This window comes from Rhinolophus sinicus, chromosome 16 (assembly GCF_057876585.1).
Source record: "Rhinolophus sinicus isolate RSI-liver-muscle chromosome 16, RSI-T2T, whole genome shotgun sequence".
Lineage (NCBI taxonomy): Eukaryota > Metazoa > Chordata > Mammalia > Chiroptera > Rhinolophidae > Rhinolophus > Rhinolophus sinicus.
Window position 1 is genome coordinate 135,261,178 of NC_142516.1, and position 17,016 is coordinate 135,278,193.

The window sequence follows — 17,016 nt, forward strand, 5'->3', positions numbered from 1 at the left end:
AGATAGTTTTGTTTTTTTTAAAGCTTTACATAAAAAATTTTTGACAATATTTACCCATTTTCACAACCTAAAGGATTTTTATATTGTTTCAATTATTTGAGAAGAAATAAGGGATATCTCTGTCTCAACTAACGAACAAATATTAGAGATACATTTTCAATAAGCAAACTTGGGTGCAAACCTATGTAGATGACAAAGCATGACACAAATTCCATACAGTGTTATAATTATCTGAGTCAGAATTCAGAACAATTAGTCTAATGGAGATAGTGTCTTGTGTTTCCTGAGGTCACAATGAAGCCAGGAAGTGGTGAAGTTTCTTTTTACTCTCCTTTTGAAAAGAATGGTTTTTCTCTTTTCTAAAAAACGAAAATAAAATCTTGAACCGCGCTCCACAAGTCTCAACTACTTACTTTTGGTTTAACAGTGAAATAACATATGCACTGAAGTTTCAGGTAAAAGCTTATTATATTTCAACATTTCAGCACCTTTGAAATCCTGTACTGACAATCATTTGGCCTATGAGTCCAACGCATTCCTTCTATAAAAGTACCTTTAAAGAGCCTCTGTTATCCTAGAATTTACTCCTGTTTTAGAATTCAAGTACCTGAGAGAAGAAATACAGAATTCCAGTTGCAACCGTTTTGAAGTCCTGTTGTACAACCTTTCACTTGGGGGCATTCATTCTGTCACCTGTCACTATGTTTGAAAGGCTCCGGATGAGAAGTCCTTACTTTCCAGGGCAGCCCACCCCCTGGCTGGAGCACTCACCAGGGCTTAGATCAAGTCAAAATCCTTTGCCTGTAACATCCATTCTTTCTTTCATTCATTCCTCCAAACATTTACTGAGCACTTGTGTCCCACGTGCACAAGTTCTGTATCCCGCCCTCTGGTCTTCCAATTCCCTAACCTACAGGGCTGCTACCATCGTTCTTTTATACCCTGTCCTTCAGATCCAACAGCCGAACTCCTTCGGTAGTGTTTCCTCATGTGACGTCCCTTCTCAATCCATCACTATCCTTAACTCCCTCCTTTGCTAATGTCTCACTAAAACGTGGTCTCACAGACATAAACACAGATCATCAAATGTGGTCTAACTAGCTCATATTTTCAGCAGCCACATCAGAGAGATGGCTCACGTAAGCCTGTGGTCAAGTAAACTCCCAGCTCTTTTCATCACAGGTGCATCTGAGGTTGTCCCCGCCGCCGCCCCAAGCATTCCCCCACTCCTACAGAAGGTTTATCCTTAGTATATTTCATCTTGTTAATTTTAGAACATTACAACCTATTCGGATTATTCTGAAACTAGAGTCTGCTATCTATGGGATTATGCATCTCTCCTACATTTACGTCATCTGGAAATTAAGTAAATTTATTTCATCTACATCTTTAGAGACAGTTATTTTTTAAAAAGTGCTAAGAATGGGATGGGAACCCAAAGTACTTTACAATTTCTCTAGACTAAGTACTACTCTCTGATACACATATTGTCAATTTTTAACATTTTTATGGGGCAACAGCCCCTTTAAAAATCTGATGAAGCCCATCCATTGGCCTTCTATTACGGTACCCTACATTAGGGGTTCTAGGACCTATGAAAAACATTTCTGGTCACTAGGGTCCATTAATATTCATTTTTAAAATAATTGATTCCCCTATCTAATGCCCAATTTAATGCACAGTAGGAACCAGTTAACTGGAAATTGACTGACATTAACTATCAGAGAAGGTATCTAGAAACTAAGAAATCTGACCAAAACCAAACCACAGATCACAAGAATACTTTAGAAACAAAGCACAAGTACCTAAAGTTATCTCTACAAAGATACTCGTATGTGTTGCTCCATTGTTTGTAGTGGCAAAGACAAAACGAAACAAAACCACCACCACCATCAAAAAACAGCCTCAATGTCTATGGTTGAATAAATCATGTATAATGGAAATTTTATTCATTTTTTGAAAACAAGAGTTAAACCTACATATATTGACCTGGAGCAATATCCATGATATATTAGGGAGGAAAAGCAAGCTTTAGAATAATGTAGAGTATGATCCTATTTAAAAAAGAAAAAACTCAAACCTTATGTCATTAAAACTACTTTTATGAATATAGAAAAAGGTGTGGAAAAATTCACATCAGGCTGTGAACACGGGTAGGGGGTTCTTTTCTATTTATCCTTGCACACTTTCACTTATTGCAAGTCAATATTGCTTTTACCAAGTGAAACATTAAAATAAAAACTAAGTAAGACTGACAATAAGATCTATCAATAAAGACTCAGGTCTCTTACCGCAACTCTCCATACAAGTTTTCCAAATAATTTCCCCAAAAGTTTCCCATCCATAGTATATCCTGGATGAAACCTAATTTCCTTTTGACTTTCAATAATTCTGAGTTCCTCACTGTTTGGGATATTTGATTGCACTTCATAGGCACTCTTCTGTTAGACATATTAAAGTTGTATTATACAGTTTAAATGTGTCCACAATACACAAGTATGATTTTTCCCACCTTAGGAAAATATGCATCTCGGTAGAGCCATAAATAAAAGGCATGTGGAACCCACATTAGTCCAATACATAGATGGATGCGTGCAATACAAACACTATTCAATTCTAAGGAAAAGAAATATGAGCATTGAAGCCATTTCTGTTGGTTCAGTGCTTCTCAACCTTGGCTGAACATGAGAACCACCTGGAATCATTTTTTAAAATACCAATATCTGGGCACCACTTCCAGAGACTCTAATTTAACTAGCCTGAGCATAGGTGCTTATTTCATTTTAAAAGCTATGTAGATTATTCGTATGGGCAGTCAGTTAAGAACCACTACTTTTTACTTTTCATCCTTTTCCTTCCTTCTTCTAATATTTTGCCAAGAGCTTTTCCTTTATCAGTTAAGGCTAGTAGGTACATTTGGGAAAGCCAAAACCGCTCAACCAGCTAATGCCTGCCCACCATTCATAATTTATACTGTTATGTTGACTTTTGATGCTCAACTTAAATAAAGTTACTCAAATCTACGATGGCTATAATTAGGAGCCCTTCACATGTCAAAGAGTATTTGTAGCCTCACCTTAATTATGATTTATCATTTATTATTAACCTTGGAGACAACCATTTTATAAAACATCTTAGGACCCCAAACATTATGTTGGAAAATCAAAATGTCAACACTGCTCTACCAATTATTTGAAATATTGCTGAACATTAGTCATTTAATAGACTCCCTGATTTTTAGTGCTAATAAGTATTTTAAAAATTCAACATCTATCAAATATATGGTGATGGAAGGAGAACTGACTCTGGGTGATGAACACACTATGGGATTTATAGATGATGTAATACAGAATTGTACACCTGAAATCTATGTAATTTTACTAACAATTGTCACCCCAATAAATTAAAAAAAAAAAACCTCAACATCTATTACATTGCAAAGAACTGACAGAAAGAAAAACCATTATTTGAAATATCTCCCCCATTCAAATGTAGTATGAGAACAGTAATATACCCCACAAGAAAAATGTCAATAAAATATGAAAGGAAATTCATTAACAAAATATTTATTAGTACATTTTATATTACAGTACAAAAAGACAGGATTCTATACTTTAAACTCTTGATGCAAATTATACAGAAATATATTTTAAAACAAAGGACAACATTATGTTATTTATGGTAGGCATTAAGAAATAATTGCCTTTATATATATCTACAAGTATGGATGGCATTAGCATATATTTTCAAAGGTTACAACAGTCCATTAAAAAGTTCTGATCTAGGAATTATTAATATACTCCTATGCATTTATCCTGGTGAAATGAAAGCTAAGATAAGATCCACACCAAAAAACCTGTATATGAAATGTTCACAGAAGCTTTATTAGTAACAGCCCCAAACCAGAAACCCAAATGTCCTTCCAATGGAAAAATGGTTCAACTGTGGTACATCACACTGTGAGAGTACTCAGCATGAAAGAAACGAACATGATACATGCAACTACCCGAGCGCATCTCACAGGCACTATGCTGAGTACAAAAGCCAATCTCACAAGGTCTCATACTGCATGATTCCATTTGTATAATATTCTCAAAATTATAAAGCTGGAGAACAGATTAGTGGTTGCCAAGTGCTGGGGGGGAGGATTCTAAGGGGGTAGCAAGAAGCAGCCTTGGGTTGATGGATCAGTCCTGTATCTTGTGATGGTGTTTATACAAATGTACACATGATCAAACTGCATAGAGCTTCAACCTCCCCACACAAAAGCACATACACGAGAACATGTAAAACTGGAGAAACGCAAATTAGCTCTGTGGATTGTATCTATGTCAGTTTTTTGGTTTGGCTCTTGTACTGTAGTTACCTTGGGGGAAACTGGGTGAAGGTACATGGACCTCTCTGTATTTCTATAATTTCCTGTTAATCTGTAGTCATTTCAAAACAAAAAGTTTTTTAAATGTTTGAGAAAAACGTGAAGTTGATCACTTATTTAAGATAAATTAACCGTCATTCTTAATCTAGTGAAGGTATAAACAAGTAAAGGGTAAAGATCTAATAGACGGCTGGAGAGAAAAAGATGGGTGGAATAATATTTATGGAGTATTATGTACCAGGCAATATATCTTATCTCATTTAATTCAACAAACAATCCAATGAGGTGGCTGCTAATTGTTGTATTATCCTCATTTTTGAGATGAGGAAACTGTGAGGGAAGATAAATTCAAGCAAGGTCACACAGCTGGCAAGTAGCAAAGACGTCAAAGTTAAGAAAAGACAATTTCAAAGCAAGGAGGATTTTAAGAAAAAAGCATCATTATTTTATCAAGAAGGCATTTAAAAAGTAGCTTAAAATAGGTAATGTAGGTGAAACGCTACCGCAGTAAATCACAGCACACCATGCTGAATACTGTCATCCAAGAACTTAAAATCTGTAATACACATGAACCTACGATAACCAAACCCACCTGAACAGACATATATTTGAAACTGTGGTTATTTTTTATTAATCTTTCAACTTTTGCTTAGAGACAAGAAAAGTAATTTCTTGTCTTTTCTCCTCTTTAAAAGGTGTTCACTGAATAGATAAAAGTGAGCCAAAATTCAGGAATAATACAGAGTACTCAAAATGGGAGGAAAATAAAGCTGACTGACTATACAACAAAGCCTTCTCACAAAAGAAAAAGGCTAAAATATTGTCAAAAGCCAAGGCAGAAAAGTCTAAATTAGGTTAGGAAAAAACATGAATCTGCATACAACGAATAAGGCTAGCAAGATGAGTGTGTATTTGCAATAAAATAGTTTTAAATGAAATCATGCAGTTCAGATTGGTTTCGGTTTGGCTTAGAAAAAGCAAATGGAAAATTTCTGTCTTTCAGTATCACTCCATCTCCAATTTAGATCATTGCATATCTTAATAGCATGTCAAAAACCAGGCAATTCTAGGATAAATTCAATGCAAGTAAATGAGTATTTAAAAGGAAGTTTATTCTTATTGTAAAGCCTCTGAGACAGGGTTATTTTTCTAGAAAGAAATAGTATCTCACTTAATTTTAAAGACCCAGTGAAACCCCAAGAAAAGACAGTATTTGAAACATTGGGAGTAATAATCACCCTTTTTAATTGTAGACAGTCAAGTAATCCACTTAAAGTCTGCTTGAAGAAAAGAGAGTAATTGTGGTCAGTTCTGCCTTTAGAATATCTCTGATATCAAAGGTATTCTTTCCTCTTAAGTTATCTTCTTAAAAACAAACGCAATGATGATGTCAACCTGTTGGTTTTCCTAGAAGCTTTGGAAATCACAACTCAGGAAATAACATGCAGGTATTTTACTTGACATTCAAAAATCTCCCTACAGATTTGGAGTGGAATGGCCATACCACTTTATTTCCATCCACGGCTTTGGTTAATACAGTAAAAAGAATTCCTGTTGTCGTATGCCTTTGGAATTTCTTCCTCACAGAAAGTTAAGGGCCAAAATGCAAATATGTACAGTTAGGAGATGTCTGTCATGCACTCTATACATTTTTCTGCCTCTGAAAAAATCATGAGGTTTATTTTTTCCAGGTAAAACCCTAATACATTAGAGTTTGATAAAAGCCCTTAATTAATCCAGGCCATTTTGCATGGTGGACTATCAACAGACTCTCTCTATAATCCCTGGAAAGTTATACCAAAAAACGTGTATTTTCAGTAATGCCAGATTATAATCCATGGTGAACAAACTTTGGAAGTTTTTATAACTATCCTTGAATATAAATGATTCTAAGATGTGATAATGGCATTGTAGTTGTGTTTTGAAACAAAGTTTTTTAAATATATTGAAATATTCACAGATGAAATGATTTAATATCTGGGATATGCTCTGAAGTACTGATGGGGGTGGGGGGAGTTTTAAACAAGATTGGCCACAAATTGATAGATAAAGCTGGGTAATGGAGATCAATTATACTATTTTGTCTTCTTTGGCACGTTTGAAAATTTTCAACATAGAAAGTTTTGTATATCTTTGCACGGGATATAAAATACACCCATGTAACAAGGAATTCTGATGCTTAAGCAGAAATCCAGATTCTTGAATGTTTCTGCTACTGCATAATCCCATGCAAATCACCTCACCTAATAATAGTACCAGTTTCCTATTTCTAAATGCAGGGATGGTACATGATTTCTAAGGTTGCTCCAGTTTGTACTCATTGAGAATGCTGTTTTGTTTTACTGAATTGAGTTTAAATTCAGCCTAACTGTCTTTCGTTACTGATTCTACACGGAGAAGGTGCCTTAAGACAATGTATGACCTCAACGCAGCTCTTTGGACTTAGTGCCACCCTCGGATCACACGAAAAAAAGAAAAATGGGAGGCAACTATAGTGATAAACACACTACTATTTCCCATAGATAAAGTGAAAATGCTCATTCCTCAGAAATCCACTTAAAAATCTTTAAGAGTCATATATCCATAAAATGTAAAGTCGGCAGTCTCTTTATTTAACACAACAGTTTTTCCTAAATAACTTATCAAACGATATTTGCATAAATATATTTTTAAAGACTGCTCATCACAATACTGTTTATAATAGTGAAAAATCTGATAACTAAATTACCATCTTAATCAGGGATTAAATATATTATGGCATACTCTTATAATGGAATGCCATGCAGCTATGTAAAAAATGAAGATAATAATCCATAACAATAGAGGTATGGCAAAGGGACACAGGAACCAACTGAGAGCTCCCAACGGCCAAAGCTGGAACAATTAGAGCAATACAGTTGCATTGGATTATAACCCAAAGTATAAATACCCATTAATCTATACTGATATAAATGATTGCATAAATAAATAGGGAGGATAGCTAAATCTCCCATGCAGAAGAGTTTCAAACAATATACGGAACTACTCAGCCTCTGCCCTCAAGGAGGTGGCACATAACTCCCCGCTTCTTAAGCGATGGCTGACTTCCTTCCCAAGAGCACATGATGGAAAGGAGAAAAAAAGAGTAACTTTCTAGGACAGAAACCTGACAAATACCACAGCCAGGGTAGCAAGGTCAACATGAACGGTGGTAAGTCATGCAGATGGTATGTACCCTTGAAACAATGGGATGAAAATGGTATTTTGTCTCTGTGGTCTCTCTCCCCAAAACACACAACCCCAGCCTAACCATGAGAGACATATCAGACAAATTCCAGTGGGGGTGGGGGTGGGGTGAGGTGACATTCTACAATATCTGACCAGTACCGCTCAAAATTGTCAAGTCATTAAAAAAAACAAGGAAAGTCTGAGAAACTGTCACAGCCAAGAAGAGCCTAAGGAGGCATGATGACTAAATGTAGTATGGAATCCTGGACGGGCTCCTGGAACAGAAAAAGACATGAAGTAAAAACTAAGGAAATCTAAGTATGGACTTTAGTTAATAATAATGCATCGATACTGGTTCATTAATTGTGATAAAGATATCATACTAGTGTAAGATGTTAATAACTATTCTAAAATAAAAAGGTTATTTAAAAAAATGAAAATTTTAAACGGAGATATAAACTTACAATGACATAGGATGATGGTCCATATATAATAAATAAGAATTATTAAACAACATGCATGTTATGAACATATTTTTGTTTTTAAAATATACACATATATATGTATATACAAAAAGTCTGGGGGCGGCCAGTTAGCTCAGTTGGTTAGAGCCTGGTGCTCTTAACAACAAGATTGCCGGTTCGATCCCCGCATGGGCCACTGTGAGCTGCGCCCTCCACAACTAGATTGAAACAACTATTTGACTTGGAGCTGATGGGTCCTGGAAAAACACACTTCAAATAAATTTTAAAAAGTTAAAAAAAAAGAAAGTCTGGAAAATTATACATCAAAATCTTAGTGTCTTGGTGGTAGAATTACTAGTGATTCTCACCATCACCCTCTAAACTTTTCTGGTTTTGTTTTTCCACTAAGCATTGATTACTTTTAATATTGAGCCCTGCTACTTCTATAATCAGGAACAAAGTTATTTTATTTTGGAAAAAAATTATATGTACAGCATAGGATTAATAGAGTATATACTCCTTAGCTCAAATTATGTGCATTTATAACCACTAAATTTTACTGTTTCAAGGGGAAATATTTTTAAAGGCAGTATAGAAAAATGATTTAATTAGACCTAGAGTAAAATCCTGGTTTCACCATTTACTATCTGTGTGACCTTGAGCAATTCAATAACCTCCTTCAACTTCCTCATTTTTATAGTGGGGAAAACGTAATTCTCCCAACCAACCTATTGATCTGCAGAACTGCTCTAACATTTATTTACTTATTTATCAACATAAACACATATCGTATACTATAATATGAATATATTACATAAAATGCGTTTCATAACATCAAATTTTATTAGAAAATTACGTAAGTAGTAGCAGAGAGTTCAATGTAGGCCAAGAGTCTGACCCTATTGAGGCTCCATAATGGTAGCTGTTACTGAGATCAATAATAATCATCTAAGAAAACTGAAACACTATGAAAAAACACTTTAGTTTCTCAAAGAATGTACAGGGAGCAGTGAAAGACAAACCAGTACCACAGTTCATTCTACATCTGCAGCAATTTCCCAAACATCTCTGCTAACTAGATATTCATTATGGCAATTAAACGTGTTAACATGCTCACAGGACCACTGAGAACCTTCCAGAAAATAGAAGTGAAAGACACTTTTCTAATCATAACCAGCTTAAACTAAGCTTTGGAATACTAATACACCAAGTCTCCCTTCCTATAGAAACAGTTTTCTATCTATGAATATAATGCCAATACAAATTAACACCAGCCATAAAATATAAACTGATTTAAATCTGATTGTAAATAATGAACTTTAATAAAGAAGCTTTACATAAGGCATGTATTTTGATCTTTATCAAAATTCTGGGCTGGGAGTTCTATCTCAATACTAATTGATAGTCTGAAATTACGCCAAATACAGCACTTCTAATATACAAAACCACAATATAATAGACAAGTTTAATTACACTATGAATTAGTGGACTTTTATAACAAAGTTAAACAACCAAGATCAGAAGAATCCCTTTGTTTCAAGTGAAAAGTTTGCCCAACCTAATTTATCATATGGTCTAGGACACAGACCCATATTTTAAAAACCTGCTAATTTAGGAAGAAATTAATTAACCATAAACAAAATAATATTAAATAAATCATTGTGCCAATTTTTCAACTACATTAGAATATGCACACTGCTCAGTTTGGTTGTTAAAGGAAGTTAATTTAAACACCTTTTAAAAATAACAAAAAACATAGATATAATCCAGAAATTATATTCAGGTTGGTATATATAACCCAATGTTGGGATTACAACTATACAAAGACTGATTTTATAATATACTCCAAAGCTTCCGTAGCCAATAAGTCTTACTCCAACTTCCTGAAAGCAGTCATTACAGAGACCTATTCCAATGATGTCATTTTTTGCAGAACGCTTTAGAAGCCTGGGGCATTTTTGTCAACTATATTTAATTGTAGCAAACTTTAAATTCTCTGAGACCAGTTATGATTTATGTCATTGAAAATTACACCTATCAAATAGATCAAGCTAAATAAATTTCTTTCGATTTTTGTTGTTGTTTTTTTCCAAAAAAAAGAGGGGACTGACTATAACATTGTTAATAAGGTTAATTTTCTTAAAAACTGTAAAGGCAAATTTAAAATGGGAATTCCAAATATTTTGAGCAGCATAGTATCTATGCAGTAAGAATGTATTCCTATACCATGTTCTCTACTAGTTTATCCTCTATAATCCCAGAAACCAGTCCTGTACTTAGCACATCTTGTATAGTAGCTACTTGTATAGTAGCTTAACTGTGTTTCTGATGTTTTTAATTAGTGGAGAACATTACAGTACCATTATCGAACCATTAGACATTCCTTTAGCTTCAAGATACCTAACAACTACCATCAATCACGACAAAGGAAGGCTTAGAACAAAAAAAATACTCAATATGATGAACCTCAATTTGTAGGGTTGTTTTTAAAATCTTACTTAGACACTATATTTTGTGGTCTTTCTTTTTTTAAGTTTAATAAAGCTGTACCTGCACTCACATTAGTCTAACTCCAGTAGTTCATATATATTATAGAAAAGTAAATTACAGGAGATCACCACATTCATAGTATATACAAGAAAGGAAAAATATAAGACAATGTAAATCATCAACAGCATGAAATAAAATTTTGCCAAGAAGCTACCTTTTCATTACACCGCAACTATAGAGTCCAGAGGGGCAAGACCATACAATTTATATACTTTCCCATACAAGTAACTAACATGGTCGATTGTTAATGGCAATTTGAAAATATTACAGTATAATTACAAAACGACACAGGTTAATATTTAAGAAAATATCAAGCTTCTCAAAATAAAATGAATATTTATAAGATTAAATTTCTGTTTCGTTAAACATTAAAGAAAAGTCTTGGAACTTAATAGGAAATGTAAAAATACAGAAAACCTAGTTATCAGAACTCCTGATACTTTTTCTTTTAGGGGACCTTTTACCTAATAAATGTTAAAGCATGTGACTTGTGGTTTCGGTTTTCTTTGCAGTTCTAGAAATTGCCTACGATTCCTTTCATACTATTTACTTGCCTCTTCCCACCCCCCACCCACCTGATCCCCAAACCTGCTTTGGATGTCTTCTTTAAAATCTTTCAGGATAAGACAGCAGATTCAAAAGTCATGAACTATTAAATACAAGAGTTAAAATGAAAATGACAGTATCATATAACTATCCTGACTCTCTTTAAAGTAATATTAGTCTTCTAGAATACTAATCTAATTCTTAGAAGCAGAAAACACAGGAAGCCCAATGTTCCAAGAAAAGTTAATAATAATTGATTCATCCTGGCTACCCAGGAAATACACAGCAAGGATCTGTGTTCTATGCAAATACTGACAACAAAATCATCTAGTAACACCTACCATCCAAGGACAGGAAAACAGAAAAAGAGCTCACGGAACAAATGCACAATGACTAAAAAGTACAGGAAGAAAACAACATAAATTTGGAGATCAGAAGGAATTAAAGCTGGATGAAACACATGACAGATCAGTGAGCTATACAGACAGAAGTAAACCAAGGCGGTGGAAAGATACCACTAATGGGAGATGAGAGTGGAATGTAGGTGGACAAGAAGTGAAGTGGACAGAGGTGAAGAGGGAAAACACGCAGAAGCTAGAGATGACAGGAGCTGAATTACAAGAGATACCAACAACAAAAGCCGGAAGTTGGCAGACTAGGAAGGAGGGACGCCCAAGGAAATTGAGGGTAAAGAGAATAGAAAGCATTTTCAATGGGAGGTTGAATCATGGAAAAGGCAGTAAGTAGGCAAAATACAGACACCAAACAAGAAATTATAGACAGATGAGAAAAAAATGTAAGAGACCAGGTGATAAGTAGATAGGGTAGAAAGAGGAAAAAAGGATGAAGTAAAACAGGTCTACCGGGAAGAAGGTATTTTTTAAAAATTGTTTCTGGAATTTTACTTTTTTAATTAAATTTAAAAATCTGTTCTTTTGCTTATTTTTCTCTCTGTTGAGTAAACTTTGATACACAAGAATAAAGGTTTCTTCAACTTACAGAAAATTTTTGATGAGGTCAACTGACTTAATCACAAAAAGTTAAGAAGAGCTGAAAACAGTAAAATTTACTTAGGTCGTTAATTACCTTAACTCTGACAAACTAATTTTCATACCAATAATGTATACATACACATTAATGACCTTAATGACCAATTGCTTCATTTGTTAATTATAAAACCTTTCTCTCTCTCTCTCTCTCTCTCTCTCTCTCTCTCTCTCTCTCTCCTTCCCCCCTCACCCCAGCACTGTGCTTAACAGCATTTGGAAAACTCCCTGCTAAAAAGAAGTTTGATGGAGGTTTAAAATAAGGTTAAAACAATTAATGGTTAAGGGATGCTGTAAATTTTCTGTAACTTTCTACTACCCATGTTATTCTGCTTTCCTAGATAACTGAAAACAGAATACAGATGAACTAAAAACAGTTCATCCTTCATTTCCATCTAGATATAGTGGAAAACAAAACATTAAACAAGAATATAAAAATAGTAAAGAACAACAACTCTGAAAAATAACCTATGTCAGAAAAGCAATCATACCAAATGTCTATTTATGAAGATATAATTCTTACTTTTACACTGAAAAAATAAGGTCATAAGATATTTAGTCCAAAAAAATTATGCAAAAGGAGACACATAGAGGCTGAGAGTAATCAAGATGAATGTAACGTCAAAGATTGTGACGGCAGCCCATCATTATGAAGTAATTCATCAGCATTCTGCACCTTTAGTAATTATTCAGTGAAAGTCAATTTCTAGGGGTGACATCCTAATGAATTATTCCTACTTCTCCTACTATATCTATTTCTCTGTTCACATAGAAGAATGCTCTGATCATAAGTAGGTCTCAGCTACTGCAGTAGAGGAAAATATTATACACCAAAGCAGATGGATTAAGAAAATGTAAGAAACATCAAAGAAATATGCTAAAGTCTTGTCACTCATATTTTCAGAACTATCTTCTTTCAGCTGCTGAAAAAATCTAAATAGTATGAGGGTCGCTTCTTGAAATTTGCCTTTTCTTCAGTATTTTACCATTCTTCCATGAATATCTTAATCAGTCACTGGGCCATAGTCCATTCACAGGCATCCGACATTATTATTTACTTCTAGAACAGTTGCTGCTCCACAAACTTTAGGAGACGTCTTGAAGAAACAAACCTGGTTCTTTGGTTTCTATTGAGGACATGCTGAGACTAGAATTCTCTCTCATACTCAAAGATGACATGGAAGCCAAATTGTGCTGTTTCCAAGGTAGGATGCCTTGAAAAAAGAAAGTTAAAAATCAACCAGCTTTACAAACACAATACTCTAAAAAACCAGTGCAAATTTTCTTACATTTCTCTCTTACATTTAGGATAAGATTGAAAAATAAGTAATTCAAATAAAAAAATTTAATCTTTCACTTCAGTTTCAAATACACTGCATTTTCTCCAAAATTTAAGAGGGCCTCGCAGGGTATACAAAAGTACTGCAAATAATTGACAGTTCCTGAAATTAATAAGAAACGTCAGTTAAAACTGTAAAGAAATTCTGGTGACTGACTTTTTTTTATCTTTACCATAGCCAGGATAGAAGAGGGGCCGTGAGAAAACACTATTTCTCTGCATTCATATCTTACTTGGCAATGCTATGAACAAGCATGGTTTACATTCAGTTGTAAAATGAGCTACTAGACTGATGACCTGGAAATTTTCTCCCAGCCATAAAATTCTGAAATTACATGACATCTGGTGATAAAATCTTGGTACCACTGAACCAAATGTAGGCAAGTCATCTGACTTTGCGTCAATTTTCTCATCTGTAAATACAGGGTTTGTTCTTCTTACAGGGGAAGGTGGTTTAAAATACAGATGTCCAGGCCATGCTCCTGAGGCTAGGCTAAGACATGTTACTTTTATAATAAAGTGTCATTCTGATGCACACTCCTCCTTAGAGAACCACCACACCAGATTAGGTTAGGATCCAGCTCTACCACGCCAAAATTGGTAAAATGGGGCAGTAGAGATTTCATTCATCAACCAGTTGATAGGCTTAAAATAAATGAATCAGTGTATCACTTTCCTTCCCTAAAACCCTCTACTCTGGAAAGAGCCTGAAATTAAGGCTAACGTGTCAATTGGCTAAAAACTTCAAAATAGATTTTAACTTAAAATTTCCCAATTATTTCCTCAGATTTTAAATAGAACACAATGGTAGGACAATATTCATAGTTTTAACTTGCTTCTCTACAAGACATCTCAAAATAAATGATGTTAAAATACAGCAGCATGTCATTTTTTCACTGACTCAAATTATAAAGTCACCCCCAAGACAAACGACACAACCTCCTAAGCAGCAGAAATCATCTGTAATACAGAATACTATACCTGCAGAGCGTGTGTCCTCCCTGGCTGCTAACCAGGTTTGTGACCCATGCTTCATTCAAGGGCACTTCCTCCTCTGAATCCTGAGCAGTGGGTGTGGTGAGGGATTACTCCCCAATAGGTGGAGTCAATTAGATTCAGTGACTCTGTTGAGCCCCAACACCCCCAAAATAATACTGTCAGCTCCCGACAAAGGGATGCAAAACTGGCTTTCAGAAAATATCATTTTCCTTCATCTTGCTGGATTTTGTTTGTAGGCTCTCTCTCATTGAATTCCACACGGCTTCAAAATGACTTCACTCCACATTTGTTACCAAATCAATAGCACAATTTTACGGTGTAGTCCATTAAAGAAATATTACTTGGTTTGAAGAGGCCTCCTGGCCCCAATGTGTTCTCTATTGCCCAAGATAAGCTGAAAAAGTGGATTAAGATTTTACATGAGAACAAAGCAAATGGACAGACGTGCACAGGAAACCTTCAATAACACTCACATTCCGGTAAATTACTACCACTAGGAGTTTAAGTCTAGTAAGTGTTTTAAAGAGAAAAGTAGTAAGATATCAAGGGCCATTCAGTACTATTTTATTTCACATTAGTTTTCTGATACTAAATTAGTGTCTCAAACAGTCATTGTCCTATGTCCTGGTGAATCATTGTCCTAGAATTCAATACCTTCGAAGAGTTACATACAATCCTCACTCAGCTTTGAGATCAGAAATTCAGTTTCTCTCCCCTTGCCTTTAGTCATTTCAAAATACAGTATCCCCTTAACCATTTCATTATCAACTTTTATCTGGAAAATCAAGCATGGTTTTTGCAGCTCAGAATCATTGCAATATTTTATGCTACTCTGCAATTTTAAAAAAGAGCACCTTTTACAGCTGAGAAAGTATTGTGAACTTTTCGATCTCCTGTCTTCGATTAAGTAAAACTCCTTGGAGAAAGAAACCACACTGACTCAAGATTCAGACTGCCTGTGTCTCCCTACTTATTACTTGCCGTGTGATTTTGGGCAAGTAACTTAATTACCTTGCTGTACCTTAGTTTTCTCATTTGAAATACAGGATTATAATTGCACCTGCTTCAAAAGATTGTCATGAGCATCAAATAAATTAACATGTAAAGGCACCTGTGACAATATCTGGCACACTTTAAGCACAACATATAATCGTATGTTGACTATAATATTACTTTGTTTTACTTAGCTCCAAATTCTCATACTGTTTCACGTGTGTACACAATGTTTGCCAGACTACAATACTACCTACCTGAGGACTGAGACCACATTTTGAATATCTCTGATGTTTTCCCCATGGTATCTAATATTCACTCAATACATAAACATTAACCTACTCAGTATATATTACACTGGATGAACAAGGAAATTCTCAAACAGTATTATATAAATATATATTTCCTGCCCCCAGTAGCCTGTATTTTGGGTGGGACGACACACAAAACATAGGGAACAATATACAGCTGTAAAAGATTAAATGCCAAAGTATGTGGTATAAACAGCTAACATTCAAAGGGCTCATCGTGGGCTGCAGACTGTGGAAAGCATTAGGCTGTAGTGGTCCTGCCCCTAAAGTTAAGTGGAAAGAAGCGAGACAATTCCAATGTATTTTTGTTAATTTCACAAATATTCACCAAGCACCTTCCTTACACCAGACTCTCTTCTAGATTCTGAGTATATGGTAATGAGCGACACAGAAAAAGTCCTGGCACTCTGGACATTTTAAAGGGCACTCCATGTGAGAGCGAAGTTTTGAAGTAAGGAATGAGAAGGACTTGTCTTCCAATCTGATGAAGCACGACATCACTTAAATGCCATACAACAAGCAGGAGCCAGTGTTGGCCTTATGGGTCACCCCCGCTTTCTAAAATTCAACAACTTTCCACGTACTGTATTCTAAATGTCCCATTGTTTCTAAAGCACATTAACGGGATATTTTCCATATTTCTGGATATAAATAACATATAAGAGATTTACAAACACATACAATGTTATTGGAAGTTTTCATAATAGAAGCTGCAATGGCCCAGTTCATAAATTTTATCCAAATGAAACCTATTAATGCTTTCTGTATACCCATGTGCTTTTTCTCCCTCCCCCTACCCCCCAGCCCCTTCTTTACTTCAACTATTGGCTGCCTACAAAAAGTATGTATCTACTAGGAGAGTGCTTGAAGTTCACGTGGTGGTAAGGATCAGTCACAAGGTGCAAGTATTAACTCCAAAAGGAAACAAGTGCATCTTTTTCTTCTTACATCCTCCCACTGATGACAATTCTCCACTCATCCCCTCCCCAAAGAGAATGCCCTTAGGTAAAGGAACCTTCTTATAAATACTGATCGGCAAAGCATTCTCAATCTTTTCCTCTCCAACGATGGACCACTAGAATCAGAAGATAGGTTAAGTCCAATATGCTCTAATAACAAATAAGACACATTTCCAAGTATTTCCCTCATCCTCTCCAGTCCTTTCAAATACTTTTACTCTCCTAAG

At 35.1% G+C, this 17,016-nt stretch overlaps 1 protein-coding gene across 5 annotated transcripts in view; it reads right to left on the minus strand.

Moving 5' to 3' along the window:
• The window catches only part of SLC20A2 (solute carrier family 20 member 2), a 92,191-nt gene that overhangs the window by 71,764 nt on the left and 3,411 nt on the right, over window positions 1-17,016 (minus strand). For 2 of the 5 annotated variants that reach the window (XM_074329593.2, XM_019742052.3), the window contains exons 2-3: window positions 14,509-14,920; window positions 13,301-13,402 (exon numbers count right to left, since the gene is read on the minus strand). The exons of the other annotated variants lie outside the window; for them this stretch is intronic. The gene's annotated coding sequence lies outside the window, so the exon portion shown is untranslated. The remainder of the gene's footprint in view (window positions 1-13,300; window positions 13,403-14,508; window positions 14,921-17,016) is intronic. 5 annotated transcript variants of the gene reach the window in all.